Below are 20,898 nucleotides of genomic sequence, written 5' to 3'. Positions count from 1 at the left end.
GCTTCTGGCTGGCTGCCAGGACTCAATTAAGATAGGCTATGGGGAAGTGGCCCAAGGAAAAGAAGTTAAAGGGATGTGGCTGCTACTCAGAGAATCCCTGGGCTGAGCCCTGGAGTAGTGGGTGGGCCTTGGTCCTCTGTCCCCCACCCTCCCAACAGCCATTGGGGAAGTGGCTGTGCCCTGAGAGAAGAGAATTTAGACAGGCCTAGGGAAGGACTGTACATGGATCTGTTTCCCCCTGGAAGGGGGCTGAACTGAGATGGACCAGCTGAAAAGCTTGGGTCAGAGGACTAAAGGGCAGGAAAAGAGCAATGGTAATACAATCAATCATCCCCTACACTGCTTGAATTAAAAAAGAAAAAGAAAAAAGAACCCTCATGAGTGAGGCACGAAAAGATCACAAGATCTAAAAAAAATTTACTTTTGGCGTATTTGCCTTCTGGGTTGGGAACCTTTAGGATACATAGGGGTCAGTTTTCCATGTGTTTTGCTGCAGCCAGGAAGGTATGATTTTTTTGTTTGTTTGTTTTTTTTAAATGAAAACAGATTGTCACATACTCATATGACTCTATACACTCGGGCTCTAAGGAAAATACCAGTTATTGTGAGACTCGCAACAGTATCATGACAGCTGGCAAAACAGTCCTTTATTTTACAAAAATCTAGTCCATTGTCTGCAGTCAACATTGTTGATAGTGTTGAACTATTTATTAAGAACGGACCAATCCTGCTACAATTTGTGAAGAAAGTCATGACAAAAACAGATGGAACTATTATAGCCAAAGCAGTCAACATCGAAATAAAGATGTAGAAAATATGCAGCATTTACTGAAACCTGTTTCCATAGTGACCAAATGCAAAAGAACCTTCTCTATTGCGAATACTGTTGAAATCTGGAAACAACTTCAACAAAACTACAGAAAAATTCCAGGCAGTGAAGGAGTGGATAGACCCACTCATTCCACCTCATTTTCTTGCAACACAAAGTATCAGGATACCCTAACTGACAAAGAATATGCTGCTGTGACATGAGCCCCTAATAGTCTATCAATCATGCCAATCATAATCAATGTCAGGGCTAGAGGTGCACCATAAAACAGTACATATTTGTTGCCAAAGCCATAAAGAAAGTCAAACTGCTAAAATGGTGAAAGTCACCAGCTAGGCACCTGGAGCCAGAGTTTGCTAAAGTGCTGAATGGCTTTTAACATCAATACCATCTTTTGAGATGAAAAATAATTTCTTCAGTTGGACTAACATATTCAAAGTTTAGAACCTGACTGGGTATTGAAAAAGCAGAACAGTTTGTCTTAATCTTCTATTTTATAAATAAAAATGAGGTGGGAGATAACAGCTCTTAGTTCTAGAACTTGAAACACATGGAGATCTACACACGTATTTATAATGCACAGAAAAAACCTGCATGATCACAGGGGACTTCAATTTGAGTGACATATGATGGAGATCTTGTGTTGCCAGTTGTAAAACATCAGTTTTCTAAACGTTAAACATTATAGTTGACAATTTCCTAACAGATGAAGAGGGACTGATCCTAGAAGTTAATGGTCGCTTAGGAAAAGTGTTCACGATTTGACCACATTTATAATGTGCCAACAGAATGAAGTCCAGACCAGTAATATATATACTTGGTGCTTTAATAGGGACAATTTCACAAAGCTGAAAAAATTATGAGCCAAATCAGCTGGGAGAATGAATTTAATCAGAAAAAATGTGAATGAAAATTTAGAATTGTTGAAAAACATCTTACTAGATGCCCCAAAAGCCACAAATCAACAATTAAGAAGTCTGTGCTGGCTAAAAAACAACCTGCTTTAGAGGTGAAGTAAAGGCAGCAGTAAAAAAACACCCACACACCACAAATGCATATAACCCAGAAGCTAGGAATTGTAGAAAATTGATAAGGGAAGCAAAGGACACAAGGAGAAATCTATGCCCAGCAGAGTTACGGACAAAGGTTTTAAAATATATTATGAACAACCAGAATCCTGATAATGGTACTTAACCATTATTAGATGGAAATGGTAAATTTATAAATAATAATGCAGAAGTGTTCAATAAATATTTCTGTTTTGTATTTGGGGGAAAAAAAAACAGATTTTATAGTCTCATGCGGTGATGATTAAATTAGTAGCTCCTGTTTAACATCCTCCAGAGACACTAAAGTTAGACATTTTAAAATCAACTTCTCTTGGATGCAAGTTATCCAGACTTCTAAAAGAGCTGCATGAGGAGGTTGTTGGACTGTTAGTGTTGTTTTTCAAGAAGTCCTGAAGCACCAAGAAGACTGGAAGAAAGCTAATGTTGTCCCAATTAACAACAAAGATAAACAGGATGATCTAGGTAATTGTAGGCCTGTCAGCCTGACATCAACCCCAAGCAAGATAATGGAGCAGCCGATGTGAGACTCAATTAATAAGAACTAAAGGAGGGTAATATAAATAATGCAAATCAACACAGGTTTATGTCAAACTAACTTGCTTTTAATGAGATTATCAATTTGGTTCACAAAGGTAATAGTGTTGATGTAATATACTTAAGACTTCTGTATGAGGTTTGACTTGGTACTGCATGACATTTTGATTAAAAATAGAATGATATAAAGAAAACACGATGCTCGTTAAATTGATTAAAAACTGGCTGAGATCACAAAATGTAACTGTAAATGGGGAATTGCCATCATGCAGGTCTGTTTACAGTGAAGTCCCACATAGATCAGTTTTTGGCCCTATGATATTTAACATTTTTATCAATGACCCAGAATAAAACAAAACCACCACTGATCAAGTTCGCAGATGACACAAAAATTGGGCAGTGGTAAATAACAGGACAGGTCACTGATTCAGAACTATCTAGCTCGCTTGGTAAACTAGGCACAAGCAAACAGTGTGTGTTTTAATACAACCAAACGTAAATGTGTATATCTGGGAACAAAGAACTCAGGCTGTATTTACAGGGTGGGGGACTCTATCCTGGGAAGCAGTGACTTTGAAAGAATTTTGGGATCCATGGTGGATTATCCATGAACATGAGCTCCCAGTGACACACTACGGCCAAAAGAGCTAATGCAATCGTGAGTTGCAAAAACAGTAAGAGTAGAAAGGTTGTTTTACCTTTATACTTGGCACTGGTGAAACCACTCTGTGTCCAGTTCTGGTGCTCACAATATTTAACAATAGGCTCTTCAATCTGGAAGAGAAAGGAATTAACAAAATCCAATGGCTAGAAGTTGAAGCTAGACAAATTCAGACTGGAAATAAGGCCTACGTTTTTAACAGTGAGAATAATTAACCATTGGAACAATTTACCAAGTGCTGTGGTGGATTTCCCACCACTGAATTTTTAAATCAAGATAGGATGTTATTATAAAAGATATGCTTTAGTTATAATCTTCAGAAGTTCTATAGTCTGTGCTATATCGGAGGTCAGACTAGATCACAATAGAATCTATGAATTCAATGATTACACAAAGCTTCCTTTGTTTAGTAAATCTGTTAGCTGTAGATGTGAAACATGTTTTGATAAACTTTTTTAAATGTATCCACACATTTAAGGTAACAACATTTTTTAAAATGTTTGTGCTAAACTGAATTCAACTTTCACTCAAATTCAGGTTGTCACAAATGATAAGTAAATCTTTTATTGCGGGGGAGCTGGTATCAGCCATTCTATTTAGGTTGCCTAATACTTTCCATTACAAAGGATTCTTGCTACATTTTCCTTTAAAAAGCTCTCACACCAGTACTGTTTGCAGCAGGCTTTTGATATTAGACAGAGGGAACACCATCAGACTACAGAAGTGTCTTTTCTTTGCCCCATGAAATTCTAGATTTGGCTGACACACGGAGGGCTAAAAAATGCCATTTGCCTTCTTTCACTTCCGTTCCTCAGAAAAAAATCTGACAACCTTCCAAAATGAACATTTTGAGGCCTGTCACCAGACCAGCAGCAGCAACACACACTGTACTACATTGGGAAAACATGGAAGCTGACAGGAGTTGTAGCAGGGAGAAGCCCCTCACCCTGTTAGCCTTCTGATCCAGCACATTGCTTCAGCAGCATATTTACCCTCAATCCCCTTGGGAGCACCACATAGGGTAGGAGCCTGGAAAAAAGTCACATGCAGTGAGAGAGAGATATGCTATAGGTCTGGCACCTCCTAAATACTCCTTGGACTCAGTGGCCAATCTTGCTCTGGGGCAGGAGCTCCTCCCATTTTGGAGGCAGGAGAGGCCAGACTCCCGTCCCCTCTTCTGGCAAAATATCCTTTCCCTGTTGCCAGCTAATATAATTAAATCCTATAGCTCAAATAGTAGCAGCCTGTACTGTGGAGCTGACAGTTTGGGGTTCAAGCCCTGATGGTGATTCAGAATGTGGAAGAAGGTGGTTGTTACAGTTGCACAACAGTTTACCTTTTTCTTTATTTAAAAAAAAACAGAAGTTACATAGACAAACTATGCTAAAATAACTCTCGGTTGCAAAGTCAAACTCTCAAAAGTTGGAAAATGAAAGAATTATGGCTGCCTGCACAACTGTAATTCTGACCCATTACAATATAATCTTTAATTGCAGGATCACATTCTGTTTTTTTCCACAGGACCCTGGCCTCAGTAAGTGCACAGGTTGGACATGCAAGTTGGCAGAAATAAGGTTTTCAGTTTTTGGCCCTACAATTTTTAAGTTGTATTCTTTTAGCATAATGCTTTATGTGCAACCTATTAAACAAGAAATACTGTACAACAGTCATCATTTTCTAACCTACTGAAAAATGTAGCATTAAGAATTTGAACATTTTAATCACTATAACACTGTAATTACATAAATAAATGTGTATAGTTACAGTGTATTCTTCTGGTTAGCATAAAGGCATACCAGATCTAGTATAAAGGCTATATTTTGTGGTAATCATAAATTGGTATTTTCTTTAGGAAGGTAATGAAGAAGCGCAAACAAAACAATTAAGCTTTCTTTAAATCCAAATTTTCCACTCACTGATTTAAATTATTAGAATTGGACTGAAATAAAATGATTTAAATCAATCCAGCCTGAGCAAGAATGCGACCAGCTCCTTTATGCCTCAGGGGATGCAGGGCCCTTGAGAACAGCTTCTTTTCTGAACTAGCGGGGACCACAGGAAAACTGACTCATCTCATCACTTCCTGGGTTGGGCTGCTCCTCTGAAGCTACACATCAGAATAAAAATCAAACTACAAAAATCAGAAAGTTATGATTAAATCTCCTGCTGTTTAATGGCCATATCAGAAAGTGAATATTGAGACAATTTTTATAAAAATAAGTTCTTCCTATTTTCTCTTCCCTTGCCTCCCTCAAACGTGCTACTTGGATACATCTAAATAAACAAGATTGCCTCTCCAAATATAATTTTTAGAAACTGGATTTAGAAGTTAGGAGACAAGTTTAGTCCCAGGAGACATATCTGCCAACAAAAAGCAGTTATTTCAAAGTTAGTTTCAATAACATTTGGTGATATTTCCTACTCCTATACAATGTGTACAACCTTCTAATAGTTTTTCCACAAACAGTTGCTGGAAACCCTGCAGTCTCAGCTCTCATTTCAAACAGATACTCAGTCATAACACAAACGTATCATACTTGCTAATTTCTCATTGTTTGGATAAAATATTTAAAAGCCCATATATTTTAACATATGCACTTTTGATAACCATAATGCTTATTGAATAACTCAGTCATCTTTTCACTACTGATTCTGAGGCTTTTTTTAAAAATACATTCTTCTTTAAAGCAACAGGGTAAAAAATAATATTCTGGATGTTTCTGACATTAGTCAGTGAGATGGTTGAGACTTTCCACTCAGTTTGTCTAGACTGGGGAAAAAGATCAAGGTTAGATTGGGTTAGCGAACTCATTTTAACTTACCCTGATCCACACACAATCATTTTTTCTATGTAGGCAAATCCTGAGTTACAACATACAATTCAGCTAGCACCCAGAATGGCATGCTTTGGATGTGAAGAATTCGCTTGGCTTCTCAACTATTACAGTAATGATTGTAGGACAGCTCACTCTGCTTTCCTTTCACTAACTAATCCATTTTGCAGCTGCCACCTCCACTCTGCTTTGAATGTCATCAGCCATTACCAGAGACCTCATGAATCAATGCATATCCTGCCTTCTCCACTTCTACTGCTGAAAGTGTCTATGCTGAAAGTTCAATGAAATATTAATAAGGGTTCACTGAGGTTTTCAAAATTGATCAAAGATCAATCTTAATGTTTTCAAACAAAAAGCAGTTTCAGAAGTTTCCTTTTTTAAACTTTTAAAAAGAAAACCAATGGTTAGAAGCTAACTATAATGTGCACAAGCAGGAACCCCTCTCCTAAAAACCCTCTCTTTTGTTAATCTCAATGTTAGGAAGAGACATGCAGCCAAGTTATACAGTAAACTGGTTTGTGATCCTACAGTGAATGTTTCAATAGACAAAGGGTCTGATTTTGGGCTCATTTGCAGAAATAGAAATTACACGCACTGCCCAGCAGATTTTTAGGGCATGGCTACACTTGCAGATATAGAGCACTTTGAGTTAAAGCAGCCTTCGTAGAGCGCAGTAGGGAAAGCGCTATAGTCTGTCCACACTGACAGCGCATTGGCGTGGCCACATTAGCAGCTCCTGCAACAGCCACAGAGAGCAGTGCATTGTGGTAGCTATCCCAGCATGCAAGTGGCTGCAACGTGCTTTTCTAACGGGGAGGGGGGTGTGATAGGGAGAGAGAGTGGGTTTTTGGAGGGCTGAGAGTATGTCAGCATGCTGTCTTGTAAGTTCAGACAGCAGCAGACCTCCCCCACCCTCGCCCCCCCGCCTCTCTCTCTCACACAGCATTCCACAGTAATGGTTGCTTTGTCTTGGAGCAGATAAGCATGCTGGCTGTCAAACGGCGTTTTCAAAGGGCATATCCAAAACAATGACAAGAGTGGCCACTTGACTTAAGGGATTATGGGACATTTCCAGAGGCTGATCAGAGTGCAGTAATGCAACACCTCGTTCACACTGATGCTGGGGCACTCCAGCGGGGGCGCATCAAATGTTATTCTACTCGCCGAGATAAAGTACTAGGAGTGCTCTAGCCGTGGAGTCAGAGCGTTCTACGTGCCTTGCCAGTGTGAACGGGTAGTGAGTAGTGCGCCTGGGGCTCTTTTCATGCGCTGTAACTCGCAAGTGTAGCCAAGCCCTTAGGAAGAATAGGTACTTTCCAATACCAACAACCCAAAGACCTGCTACACCACCACAATAATATTGGACTAACAACCATTTTTAAAAGGGTAACATATTACGGCAGCAGCAAGACGCTTTGTTTTTCAGAACTTAAAGATATCTTGCCTGATTTTCAATACTTGACCACAGAATTTTACTCAATATTAGGGAAATGATACCAAGCGTGGGGAAAAAATGAATGAAGTAATAACTGAGGAGCAGTTTTCCAATGTAACTGCATTGTAGCTTCCATAGCAGTTATATTGGAAGCATAACACTAGCAAAGGAGGCTGGAAACACAGGAATTGCCAAACCAGATTAGAGACAAGGTACGTTCAGTATAGTGATCTGTCTCTCACAGTGTCCTGCCCCAGACTGCTTCAGAGGAAGGTGCAACATAATGGACAATAATGGAATAAACAGCCTGTTGGGGAAATTTCTTAACTAATGGAAGTTGGTTTACAAACTTCAAGTTTATATCTCTTTGTTTATTTTTAATCCAAGCTAATTTAACTATGGATATTCTCATTGCCTATATATAGATATACACACACACCCCTAGCCAATCTCTGAATCCCGCTAAGCTCTTGATCCCAGTGACATCAAGGGTAGGTCTACACAGCAGTGTAAGCCTAGTGTTGAGGGACTCAAGTCAGCGGACCTGCATCAGAAAACCCTCGGTTTGAGCATCTACACAGCATTTTAACTCTAGGTTAAGGATTTTCTGAACTGTGCTTGAACCTAGGGCTCTAGCATCCACACTGTGGTGCACAGACCCAAGTCAAAGTAACCTTAACCCAGAGTACCTACCACACCCCCCAGCGTCAATACTCTAGCCCTATGAATGTGTTGCACTGAAGGAAAACTCTACTGCCCACCCTTTTTCCTAACTGTGATGGTACTACTGATGGGACTCAAGTTCCCCTAAGGAGGACACACACTGCATAATGAGCTCCTTTGATAGCTGTCCCAGAAGAATGACTGCAGTTTGAGAAGGCTTTATACTGAACTACCATCTTATCTGAGAATTGGGTTCTCCCCCTCTAGATTGAGTCACATTGGCAGGAAAATGCCCACGTGCACCTGTTCTGAGGGTAACTAGGCATCAGGCTCCAGGGCTGTCAAACTACGAAAATTAAAACTTTTTGTGATTCTTAATTTTTAAAATGGGACATTGAATGGAAGCATTTGTTTGGTTTTATTTATTTTTATCTGTTTTGAAGTTTGACATAAAATGCAGGTTTCAGAGGAAAAACGCGCACACACACACCTCCAGCCTGGCTGCTGCTGGTTGCAGAACAGTGAAGTACATCCCCAGGGTGTGGGATGCAGTGTGTTCCAGCACCCCTCGGGATCCCTTATATCTGCCCCGCCACATGCCGGGAGGTAGACATAAGAGATCCATGGGGGGCTGTGGGGAAGTTTTGGGGTTGGCTCCCACTCACTGTCTTGACAGTGCACACAGCCTGGGTGCCCCTGCACATGCAGCCCAGGGATGGGAAGGACGGTCCAGCAGTAAGGGCCAGAGAGGAGGACGGTGACCAAGCACTGTCCTGCAGGGAGGTGTAGCAGGAGAGCTCCCAGCTCAGTGCTGCTGAGGGAAGGATAACCCCCTACATCCCAGCAGCAGGGAGCTGCCTCCCACCTGTCAGCTTTGCTCCCTGCTCCGACCGAGCTCCACACAACAGCAAAGAGGAGCTGGAACAGGAGGTGCCATCACCACAAGAGGAGCAGGAACAGGGAGCACCTTCGGCCAGTCAGTAATGGCACCTCTGGCCGCTGCGCTGGCTGCCTGGAGTGCTGCTCCTCTGCCCCTAGAACTCTAGAATACATCCAGACGATTTTCAGGACCAGAGTCAAGCCAAAGCTGTGTGCACACAGGAAAGCTATAGGCTTGGACCCTATGTCCCAGGTTAACACAGTCTCGGACCCTAGGTTAACACAATGGGTGTGCGGACGCAAGGGGCAGTTAGGCTTGAGCCCAGGCTCAAATTGCTGTGTTGACATACCCCAACTGGCAATCTGTTCCACAGGTTAATCATTGATGTAAAACTGATTACATTTGCTGCCTTTCAAATGAAAATTTATTATCCCTTTATTGTGGTATTATGGGCAGGGGAATACGTGGCACACAATTTATCTTCTCTATCCTATAGAAAATAATGAATCTCTCTATCACAGTCATTTGCTTCTTCTGTAAACTTAATACAAATTTTCAGTCTCTTCATAAGGATTTTGTCTTTTCATGCCTCTAATAATTTTTGTTGCTTATCTCTGAGCTCAATATCTTCTATAGTCTTTCTGAGACAGGTGATGACCACTGGAAAAAAATATTCCATTTAATGGTGTACCACCAATTTATATATTGACATTAAAATATTTATAGTATATATAATTAGATAGAAAGAAAAGTGTTGGGATATATTTTTCCTGACCACTGCTGCAAATTGTTCAAATGTTTTCATTGAGTTGACTACAATAACTTATGGCCTAAATGACAGTTAATTTAGAAGCCAGTGGGGTGTCTGAGTAGATCAAATTATTCCTTCCATCAGGTATTACTGTGCATTTGTCCACAGTTAACTTCATTTTTCATTCTGTGTCCCAGATACCTGTTCAGTTCTTTCTACCTGAAGTTTTCTCTAGTCTTTGCCATCTGCAAGTTTTGCCACTTTAACCAGCATTCGGAAGCTTCATATAATGCAGAATATAAGGGACCACTTCCTTAGTAGTGTTTCTCACAGACAGGATTTCACGCCTATGCTCCACAGTCTGCACTGACTTCAATTCCTTCTCTGGGTAAGTGTCAGCATTCATAGATTTTTCAGCAAGAAAGGACCTTTAGATCATCAGTATTATACCTGGTGTCAGACTGGGCCACTGAATTGCAACCAGTTACCCTTGTATTGAGCTCAGTAACTTGTGATTGACTAAAGTATCTCTTCCAGAAAGGCTTCCAGTCTTGATTTGAAGACTTCACGATCTGGCAAATCCACCACTTCCTTTGGTAGTCTGTTCCATTGGCTAAATCACACTCACTGGTAAATGTTCGTCTTATTTCTAATTTGAATTTTCTGCCTTTAATTTCCAGCCATTGGTTCTTTTCATGCCCTTCCTATTTTCTAAAAGAATCCATTAGTTCTTGGTATTTTCTGTCTGTGAAAGTACTTATACAATAATCAAATCACCTCTTGATCCTCTTTCCAATATGCTAAACAGATTTAAGCCTCTCACTGTAAAGCACCTTTTCCGTCCTCAGATAGTTTTTTTGGTTCTTCTCTGCACATCTTTTTTTTTTTCAACATCCCTTTTACAAATGTTGACACAAGAACAGAATGCAGTATTCCAGTATCAATCACACCAATGCCTCATACAGAGGTAAAAATCACCTCCCTACTCCCACCTCATTACTTTTGTTTATACATCCAAGGATCATATTAGTCCTTTTTGCCACAGCATCGCATTGAGAGCCCACATGGAGATGTTTGTCCATTAGGACCCCGTTTTCAGGGTCACTTCTTTCCAGGATACAGTACTCCATTCCAGGAGTTCCCAAACTGCGGTATGTGTACCACTAGTGGTACATAAGCTTGATGTTCCATCCATTCACTTCACAACAACTTTTTAAGAAGGTGATATGTGAACCAATAAAGTTTTGGAGCCAATGCTCCATTCTTGTAATAATACCTGCATTCTTTGGGCAGTCATTACAGAGCAGTCATTTACTACTCCAGTCTTTTTGTCATCCATAATTTTTTTACAGCAGTGATTTTATATTTACTTATAATTGATAAAAAATATTGAATAGTGCAGCCCTACAAGAACTAATCCCTGCAGATCCCCACTAACTCCTTTTTCAACAATAATTCCCCACTGACTTTTTGAGAGGAATCAGTCAGGCAGTTGTTAATCTGTTTAAATGTGTGCTTTATTGATATTGTACAGCACTATTGTTTAAAAATCAGAATGCTGCACGGTACTAAGTCCAAGACATTACAAAAGTCTAGTTTATACCATCACTCATAGTCTATCTCTCCCAATTTAAGAAAACAGGTTTCAATGGAACTTGAAGACAGGAACTGTTTCCTTGAACCTGACAGCAGCCTATGATAAAGTATGGCATGCTGGTCTTCTGGTAAAACTGTCTAAAGCTCTCCCAGGATGGTTGGTGGACATTGCTGAATTTCTACTTTGTGACAGGCATTTTTGGGTACATGTGGGAGACAGAACAATGCATGGAGAAGGCAATCCAACTGCTTATCCCAAGGCTCTGTGTTTGCATCCACCCTGTGTTCAGTCTATGCACAAATGTCCTGTCACTGACTGTCACGCAAATTTATCTATGCCGATGACATCCTAGTCATGCTCTTTCACTGAATGGAGAACATCTTGGTTAAGATGACAGACTACTATAGCAGTTGGAGGCGCCAACCAACTGTGACTAAGACAGTTTTGAGTGTCTTCCACCTCCACAATGCAAGCACTAAATAGGAATTAAATATCTTCCTCAATGGAAAACAACTTAAACACGAGGCAAAACCAGTCTACCTTGTCAAACTGGACTGCTCTTTGACTTTCCATGACCATCTAAAAAAGTCAGGCCAGCAATAATCTAATCAACTAATTAGCTGGTTTGACATGGGACACAGGTGCACAGACTTTGCACATTGGCTCTGGCACTGTACTATTCCTCAGTGGAATACTGTGCCCCTGTGTGGTATCATTCGCCTCACACTAAATTGGTTGACGTCAAATTGAACTCAATCATGTATATCAACACAGGTACCCTGCATCTCACTCCTCTCCCACGGCTACCAGTTCTGAACAACACAGCCCCCCCCCCCCCCCACATTCATCGCAGAGAGTCTATAGCCAGATTGGTGGAAAAGCTACTTGCCTACCCAGGTCTCCCACTGTACATGAACATTTTCAGTCACCCCAGAGCACAACTTACTTTGAGGTGTCCATTGTGGTTTCAACTGCCAGATCTGAATCTGTCAGCAGCAACCTTATGGCACAGTGAGTGGTTGGATAAAGACATTAGGAATGGTTTCCTTGTTGCTGATCCAGCCGTTCAACTTCCTGGATTTGACCTGCCACGTCACCTTTGGACTCTGCTGAACAGGCTCCAAACTGGCCAAGGAATATGCATAGCCAACCTCTAAACATTGGGTCTGCACGACGACCCACTCTGTCCCTGTGGCCTTCATCAGTCAATGACGCATGTTGTAGAAGACTGTCAACTGACTAGATTTCATGGTGGCCTTAGAGCCCTTCATTGTGCTGATGAAGCTGCTGTTGGGTGGCTCGACAAGCACTGCAAACACTAGCAGAAGCAGTTTAAAACTGTGAACCCCCTGGTTCTGTGCCTTTCCATACCTTGCACAGTGTCACACATGGACTGTGCATATCAAATTAATGATAATACTACTCAACAAACTGGCGTTGACCAGTTTTATATAATGTATGTCCTTCCTGGCAACTTTTGAGAGCACTCCATGTAATACCATGGAAACTAAGATCATATTAAGCAAAATTAGGTTAATATTGATGTAGTTACAGGGAAGTTGTGCACATTCACTAATGTGTGTGAAGTGAAGTGCTTTTATTAGATTTGCATTCAAGTAAGGAGAAAAAAGTCTGCCTTCTTTCTTTCTACTTTGATCCCTGTATGCAGTACAGTTGTAGCTGTGTCGGTCCCAGGATATTAGAGACACAAGGTGGATGAAGTAAGAATATCGTTTATTGGACCAACTTCTGCTGGTGAGAGAGACAAGCTTTCAAACTACACAAAGCTCTTCTTCAGGTCACCTCACCCACCTTGTTACTCTCATCCCTGACACTACTAGTACACCTGCATTACAGACAAGGACTTGAGGATAAACCTTTTAGATGCATCACCTCAACTCCTTTGACCACCTCCTACTTTCTGGTACTTATCTTCTCTTGCTGAGAGCAGACAGACCCATAGGAGAAAAGGTTATTTAACAGTCACTGTGGTTCTTGGAGACAATTGCATTTTTGTATTCACATTTGTAGAATGACACTTCCCACTGCAGCAACATTGAGCTTCTAGAAAAGCAGCGCCTGTCTGGACCACATGCGTATCCCCTCATAGCACTAAAAGTTCAGAGGCAAGATTACAAGAAGTCATGAAGTCCCCCACCCAACCCAATTCTTCTGCTAAACTGCAGAGTCCCATAAGGTTAGAAGTCTGTGGAAGAGGGGAAGGTGCCTGGATATTATGAATATGCAAAGGTAACACTTTCAACCTAGTTACCATGGTAATTAGTCTTCCTTCCAGGCAGCCTCTGAATATTCTTTTTGTAGGAGTACAGCTAGCAGTACAATCCCCCGGGAAGTGGGCTGAGGATTTCTAATTCTAAACAAGGACTAGAGAACCGTTTGCCTAAAGCAAGCATCAGATTGAGATGCCAAATTGAGAAAACGGTGCTGCATAAACGTGCATACAGAACTCCAGATAGCAGTTCTCTAGGTTTCTATGATGGAAACATTAGAGGGTTGCTATCAATGCCATCTTAACCGTAAATTGAAAGAAAACTCAGGCACCGACAACCTCCCCAAACCAAACCAATAACATAGTCCATTTCAATAAACTTTCCGTGGAAATGCTATTCCCCTTACATTTTACGTAATCTTTTGGGGTTAAGACTAAGGCTTCCAGGAAGTCATTTACACCAATCAGTAAAAACTCAAAGCACACTTAAAATCTAGGATATGGGGCCTTGTTTCTTCCTCATAAAAGAGAGAGGTTTTGGAGGAAAAATGATAGTTACTTACCCGTAACCAGAGTTCTTCGAGATGAACTCTGCATATTCAGACTCCCTGCCCACCGCCCCCACCTCCTGGGACCAATGCTGCAGCGGGGGCAGGGGGTGTGTGGTGGGGGAATTGAGGCAGTCAGAGCACCAAGCCCTCTCTTATATCCTGCCCTCAGTGTGTGCTCCAACACTGAGGGGAGGACATGAGTGTCCCAGTGGGCATTGCTTGTTTACGTTCCACTGCCCAAGCTACGCTGGCTGGAGCAACCCATAGTGCAGAGGACACTACGAGAACTAGGAGATTAACTGTCTGGTTTAGGCAAAACTGACACTACTTTAGGTAAAAACGTTGGACAATGATGCAAGACAACTTTATCCCTACATCTTCCATTGTTGTATGCAGTGGTGTTGTAGACATGTTGGCTTCAAGATATTAGAGGTCAAGATGGGTGAACATCCATCTTTTATTGGAGCAACTTTCGTTGGAGAGAGAGAGAGAGAGAGAGAGAGCGCGAGCTTCCAAGCTACACAATGCTGAAGAAAAGCTTTGAAAGCTTGTCTCTCTCACCAACAAAAGTTGGACCAATAAAATATTACCTCACCCACCCTGTCTCTCTAACTTTATCCCTGTGATACATATAGTGAAAGAAGGATCTGTTGTGAAAGGCTGTAAGTCACTCACCCGTCTCAAAAAGTTCTCTTTAGCAACAGGTAGAATAAAGAGCCCTCAACCAGAGGTTCAAAAATGAACCAATTAACTTTGTCAGTGCCACAATGAGATACGACAGCAAGAGCGCTTTTCTAATCTATGAAAAGTCATTAACCAGTCCTTTGAGGAATCTTTTAACAGATGATAGCTAAGAGTTCTTTAAGAGGACATCCATGAAGCATTCAATAAATATTTCTGTTGTGTATGTGGAAAAAAGCCAAAATGATATAACCATATTCTAGTGATTTCTTTTATCCTTTTCAGGCTGATTTCAAACCTGATTATGGAATACAGACTATACCCAAGGCAAAAGGTGGCTGACCATCTAGCAATGGTATAAGTATCTCACTTACAGTTATACTTGGAAATTGGCAGGTTTTGAGGTATATAAATGACTCAGCTGGGGTATCCTGAATGGTCCTTCAATGAGTTTGCTCCGTCCCCACAAAGAGTGGGGCGGGATAGCTCAGTGGTTTGAGCATTGGCCTGCTAAACCCAGGGTTATGAGTTCAATCCTTGAGGGGGCCACTTAGGGATCTGGGGCAAAGTCAGTACTTGATCCTGCTAGTGAAGGCAGGGGGCTGGACTCAATGACCTTTCAGGGTCCCTTCCAGTTCTAGGAGATCGGATATCTCCATATATTAAATATTAGAGTTTCCAGAAGGCAATGTTAAGCAGCTGATTCATTGATTCCAAGGCCAAAAGGGACCACAGTTATCATCTAGTCTGACCTTCTGTATACATAAGCCATGACTTCCCTCTTCCCCCAAAAAAATCCTAGGACATCTCTTCTTAAAAAATATCCAATCTTGATTTAAAAATGGTCAGTGATAGAGACTCCACTGTGACTCTCGGTACATTGCATCTTGCATCTGAAGAAGTGAGGTTCTTACCCACGAAAGCTTATGCTCCCAGTACTTCTGTTAGTCTCAAAAGGTGCCACAGGACCCTCTGTTGCTTTTTACAGATTCAGACTAACACGGCTACCCCTCTGATACTCTCGGTACATTATTTCAACTAGTTATCCTATTTATCTGTCTTCATATCTATGAAGTGCTCCTTGTTATGGTAACTGATCATCTCACAACCACCCTTCACTGCACCCAGACTCTGTGATGTCATTACTCTGCCTCTGATTGGGAAAGATGTTTAGATTTAAGTAAACAGGCTACAACTCAACCCAGATAAGACTGATGTGATACTTGTTTATCAGCAGAGAACAGGAAGAAGTGGTGTCAGCACCATTACTGAAGGAGCATGATTAGCTTCCACTAAAATTGATTGTAGCTGTGTCTCTTATTGGATCCTCAAGTAGTTGTGATGGTATGTGGGATGGTTCATCAGCTACAACCAGCCAAGACAGCTATTCCTTTCTAATGCAAACTTCACAACCTTTATCTAGACCATTGTTACCTCCAGGTTAAAGTACTGCAATGCATTCTATTTAAGGCTATGCTAGAAGACCACTCAGAAGCTTCAGTTATTGAAGAATGCTGCAGCTATTTATTTTAGGTTTGTCAGGGCACCTATCACAGCAGTGGATTGAACTGCTCAAGTATCTGCAACAGCTGCCTGTTCATTTCCAGATTCAATCCAAAGTGCTAGCAATGATCTTATCTGTTTTTGGTACAGCAGCAGAGTGGTTGGGGCTTTAGAGAAAGGCATGAAAAAAAAAAAGCTCTCAATCTTGCACTATTGTCTGCATACTATACTGGTATAATGAAAGCTGCACAAGCCCCCCATGCCCCACCCCACCCAGAGTGGATACAGTAACATCACTAAAGATGTGTTTTATACTGACAGTTATTTCCATATGGGAAAGGTAATGAGCTGTACTGGTATCAGGCACCTTTATATTAATAAAACTGCATCCACTTGAGGGTTTTTACCAGTATAACTATTAACAATACCCCCTAACTGAAATAATTACATTGGTATAAAAATTGTGTGTAAACCAGACCTTACTAAAAAAAAAAAAGTGTATAAATGCAGAAAGGGGGATTGGTAACAGCACGACTGAATAGAAAAGGGAATGGAAAACAGCATGACTGAGAAGAAAAGTTCCAAATATGCCACTGATTCTGAGATTTATTTTTTCACCCTTTTGGTAAAGATTTTGAGTCACCTACTTTGTTAGTACTACTTTAATGAGTTGAAGGTCAAAAGACCTTTTGAAAAAATGTATTTTAAGGAGGGACTTGAAAGACGAGAGAGAAGACATGGCAGGCTGACTTAAGAAAGGGGAGGAGTTTAGGAATAAGGAGCTGCAGACGAAGTGGCTCACAGACTTGCGTGAGTGGACATTAAAGGCTTCTCTTATAAAAGAAAGTGGCACCAGGCTTTTATTTTAGTTTAAAAGCAATTACTTATAAACCTAAATAACTTAACCTAAAGAGGGGAGGGGGAGAAGCACACATTCTTAAAAGCTTGTGCCTCCACAGCTACACTGCTATTTTCAGAAAGTTGGCTAGCTTGGAGATGCTTACATGTGTTGCAATCATGCATCCTGATCAGAGTGTAGACATACTGCTAGATGTTTGAATCTTGGAACAAAGTTTTAGAGGAGGTCCAGACTAACCCTTACAAATATGTTAACTACCTCAAATAATCTGATAATTAACTATAGGTAAAAAAACCAAAAACTTTAAACAAGCCCTAAGCGATAGAGAAGCATGTCTCAGGCCAAGTGGATGGGGAAGATAAGAGCATCCAGGTTGTTATAAAGCTTTGCAGAGAACAAGATGCTTAAATTTAACATAGAAGGTAAAGGAAAGCTTGAAAGATTTGAAAAGGGACTTACTGTGGTCAACGCAGTAGGCAAAGTCAATGGAGAGTTTGAGAGCTGGGGTGTTCCATCCTGGCAACATGGCCAAAGAGCAAGCAACATCACTTTTGAATATAATGAGTGAATGAAGGAAAGCCAGATCTCTGATTTTCTGCAAAATGTCAATCTTGCATACCACTTTACATATGAAGTGGTGTTGTAGCCGCATTGGTCCCATGATATTCAAGACACATGGTGGGTGAATTAATATCTTTTATTGGACCAACTTCTGTTGGTGAGTTGGTCCCATAAAAGATATTACATCACCCATCTTGTCTCTCAAACCACTTTATGCTCAGGATTTGGCACGGACAGCACATATGGAATGTCTCTAGCTGCTCCAAGTCTGCCTGTCAGAGGGTGCAGATTTCTGACTTGTATAATGATAAAGTTAGTACACAGGTTTGACAGATCCTGAACTTGTCTCAGTGCAAAGATGTTTTTGCATCCAAAAGCGAGATATGGAGTTGATGCAGAAAGCAGGGAGAACTATTTCTCAAGAAATGTCTGGCTTGCTGCAATTGTTTCAACTCTCCTTGCGGCCAGGTAGAGAGGAAGACATTGCAGTAGTCAAAATGAGAAAGTCAGGGCTTGGGCAGATTCTAGAAATTATGTCAAGGAAAAATTGGCAGGATTTGGAGGCGTGTAAATGGTTTGAGGAAACAGATAAGAGGGGAGCTGAAGATAAAAAGGTTGAGAGACAGGCAGGAAAGCCAGAGCAATTGAGAAGGGAGGGGGAAAAGAGTTCATTTTTGCCATTTTTTGTTTCACTTAATGCCAAAGCACCCTTTAAGCCCTGGAATGATCAGAGACCAGGTTGTCTGAAGTGCAGTTGCTAGTCCTACACCCAGGTGGTCATTAAGATCAGTTGGGGGTGTTTTTAATTGTCTGTTTCTTCAGCGCAGGGTCCCTGCCTTTGGCACTCACTCCATATGGCAATCTGCAAGAGCTTGGGTTTGATGAGCTATGGGGGATAATGCAAGATTTACTTTGTTTAGTTGAACACCGTATTAAGCATTCCCATGAAAACTTCCTGAAATGAAATGTTGACTGTTCTAATTTTTTTATATCTCAGCCCAAGTCAGAACTGCCCTTATGCTCCAGAATTAAGAGTTTCAATCTACAATGCTAGTGCTCTGATGACAGTCAGAAAGGGGGTGGAGTTTGCTACAACAGATCAGCTCACCTGCAGAAAAACAGCAAAAATTTCCAAGCAGGGTCCTTCCAGGGAGGTACAGACTTGACACTGGTCTCAACAAGTAAACATTGTACTTCCAAAGTACAGGCTGGTAATTTGAGTCATGGAAAACTTGGGTATTAAGTTGTTACACGTCTTAAGTATTATCATCTTCAAGTTTGGGTATTTTTGAGAGTCAAAAAGTAAGACTACAGTTTTATCTTTTAAAAACCTATGTCATTTAGATTATCTAAACACCAGATAATGTTTTATTTGCTCTATATTAGAAATAAGCCTTTCACCCCATAGCTAGATTTTTGTGAGTAATCAAGTTTTTCCTGAAGCCTTCATGACTTGCAATATGAGAAAGTGAGGCTTAACGGATCTGAAGAGACCCCCACTGCTCCTCACATATCTACCTACTTATTGTGGGGGTGTCAGGGAAGAGAAGTCCTAGAAGAAAAACAAGAGCTGGGAATAGAGTGAAAAAAATTAAGACATTATAGATATGTCAAATGTTGATAAATCTGATCCTTTATAATCAAAATTTACCCTGACTGAGCAACAGTACTTTCAAATATACCTCTACCTCGATACAACGCTGTCCTCAGGAGCCAAAAAATCTTCCCGTGTTATAGGTGAAACCGCGTTATATTGAACTTGCTTTGATCCACTGGAGTGCACAGTCCCGCCCACCCAGACCATTGCTTTACCGCATTATATCAGAATTCGCGTTATATCGGGTCGCGTTATACCGGGGTAGAGGTGTATCTTCCATGACAAAACTCATTGCTCTAGCCACTGTACTAAAGTCTTGAAGTTTCTCACTTACTTTCATCTCACACTGGAAGAAATGATTAATAATCAAAGGACATATTGAGCAGCAATCAATTTTCAGCTATATTTAATGTAAGGCTGTTATGCCATTTGCAGCTGACAGTACTTCCCTGCACCTTTAAAATTCAATTGTATTTAAAACTGAACTCTATGATAGCAATACACACTTAAATGTCTTTGTGAGCTTAACGAGGACCTGCTACAAAAACCTAACATGTGCCAGTTATATACACACGATGAAATAAAATTATCTGTGTAGCAAACACAGTACTAACACAAGAAACCAACTTCCTACACCCACTGAAATAGCAATTTTCACAGTTAACTCACTGTGTAATTACAGCAAATATATACCCCACCACGCAAAAAACATTTACTCAAGGATACAGAACCACCACCACCACCTAAATGTCCCTGTGCTCATAAAGAATCCTATTATGGCTTTCATGCCTGTTTTCTTTAAGTAAAGGACACGCTCAAAGTAGTTTACTAAAGGCTGATCCCCACACAAAGTTAAACCAGTACAACTTCTGTATGTACACAAGATCCATGTTTGAAAAATATTCTCACTACCAAGCCCCTTCAGAGACGTCACCCTTTCTTCAACAAAAACAGAAATCCAGAGAAATTTAACATACGATTACTATTAAACTGGACCTAAAGCAAAAACTGAAACTATAGCTGTTTAGCCTGGAACAGAGAAGAATCAGACTAGTGAGCCCTCAAACTTTCCCATAAGGGGTCACGAATTTTAGTAGCGAATTAGCACATGGACACCTCCCCATCCTATTCACGATTCCACAGATCCAGCTCTCACCCATGACACTGGCACATCCCAGAGCCCGGGGGCGAAAAGCAGAGAGCGACCCCTGCCCACCCCTGAAGTATCAACCACTAGGCTCGTAGGAAGACAAGACAACGATTTCTGCCCCTGTAACTCCCCATACCCCACCCACGGGTCTCACACACACCCTTCAGAGAGAAGGGAAACACCCCTTCGCCCCCGTTTCCCACCAGGGTGGGGCATCCCGGGGATCCTGTCCCCAGGGCCTTGCACTCTCGAACCGCAGAAGGGGGGAGGGGCGCGCCAGGATACGGCCGAAAGGCGCCAGCCCCTGAGCGCGAGGGGAAGGCAGGCCCAGTCCACGCCCGGTACCTGCAGGCCCGACTCGGTCTCGCCTCGCTAACGCCGCTTCCTGCTCTACGGGTCCCCCGAGCTGCAGTAGCCGCGAACGGCAACAGGCGGGGCAGAACGTGCGCGCTCACAGAAGAACAGAACAGCACAGCGCGTGCGCGCCGCCGCCGCCACCTGAGCCAATC

General features: G+C 41.4%; 1 long non-coding RNA gene across 1 annotated transcript; it reads right to left on the bottom strand.

Annotated features, from left to right (window-relative positions):
• Positions 1 to 2,124: 2,124 nt before the first annotated feature.
• Positions 2,125 to 20,865, bottom strand: LOC117880323. The gene is made up of 3 exons (XR_004646510.1): positions 20,675 to 20,865; positions 18,751 to 18,850; positions 2,125 to 3,207 (listed from the first exon to the last, which is right to left on the bottom strand). It is a non-coding gene; the product is annotated as an uncharacterized LOC117880323 (long non-coding RNA).
• Between the last annotated feature and the right edge of the window lie 33 nt (positions 20,866 to 20,898).

The sequence above is a fragment of the Trachemys scripta genome, chromosome 7, assembly GCF_013100865.1.
Source record: "Trachemys scripta elegans isolate TJP31775 chromosome 7, CAS_Tse_1.0, whole genome shotgun sequence".
In the NCBI taxonomy this organism is placed as follows: domain Eukaryota; kingdom Metazoa; phylum Chordata; order Testudines; family Emydidae; genus Trachemys; species Trachemys scripta.
The sequence above is the reverse complement of the archived record's forward strand: the minus strand, read 5'-3'. Positions and strand labels throughout refer to the sequence as shown.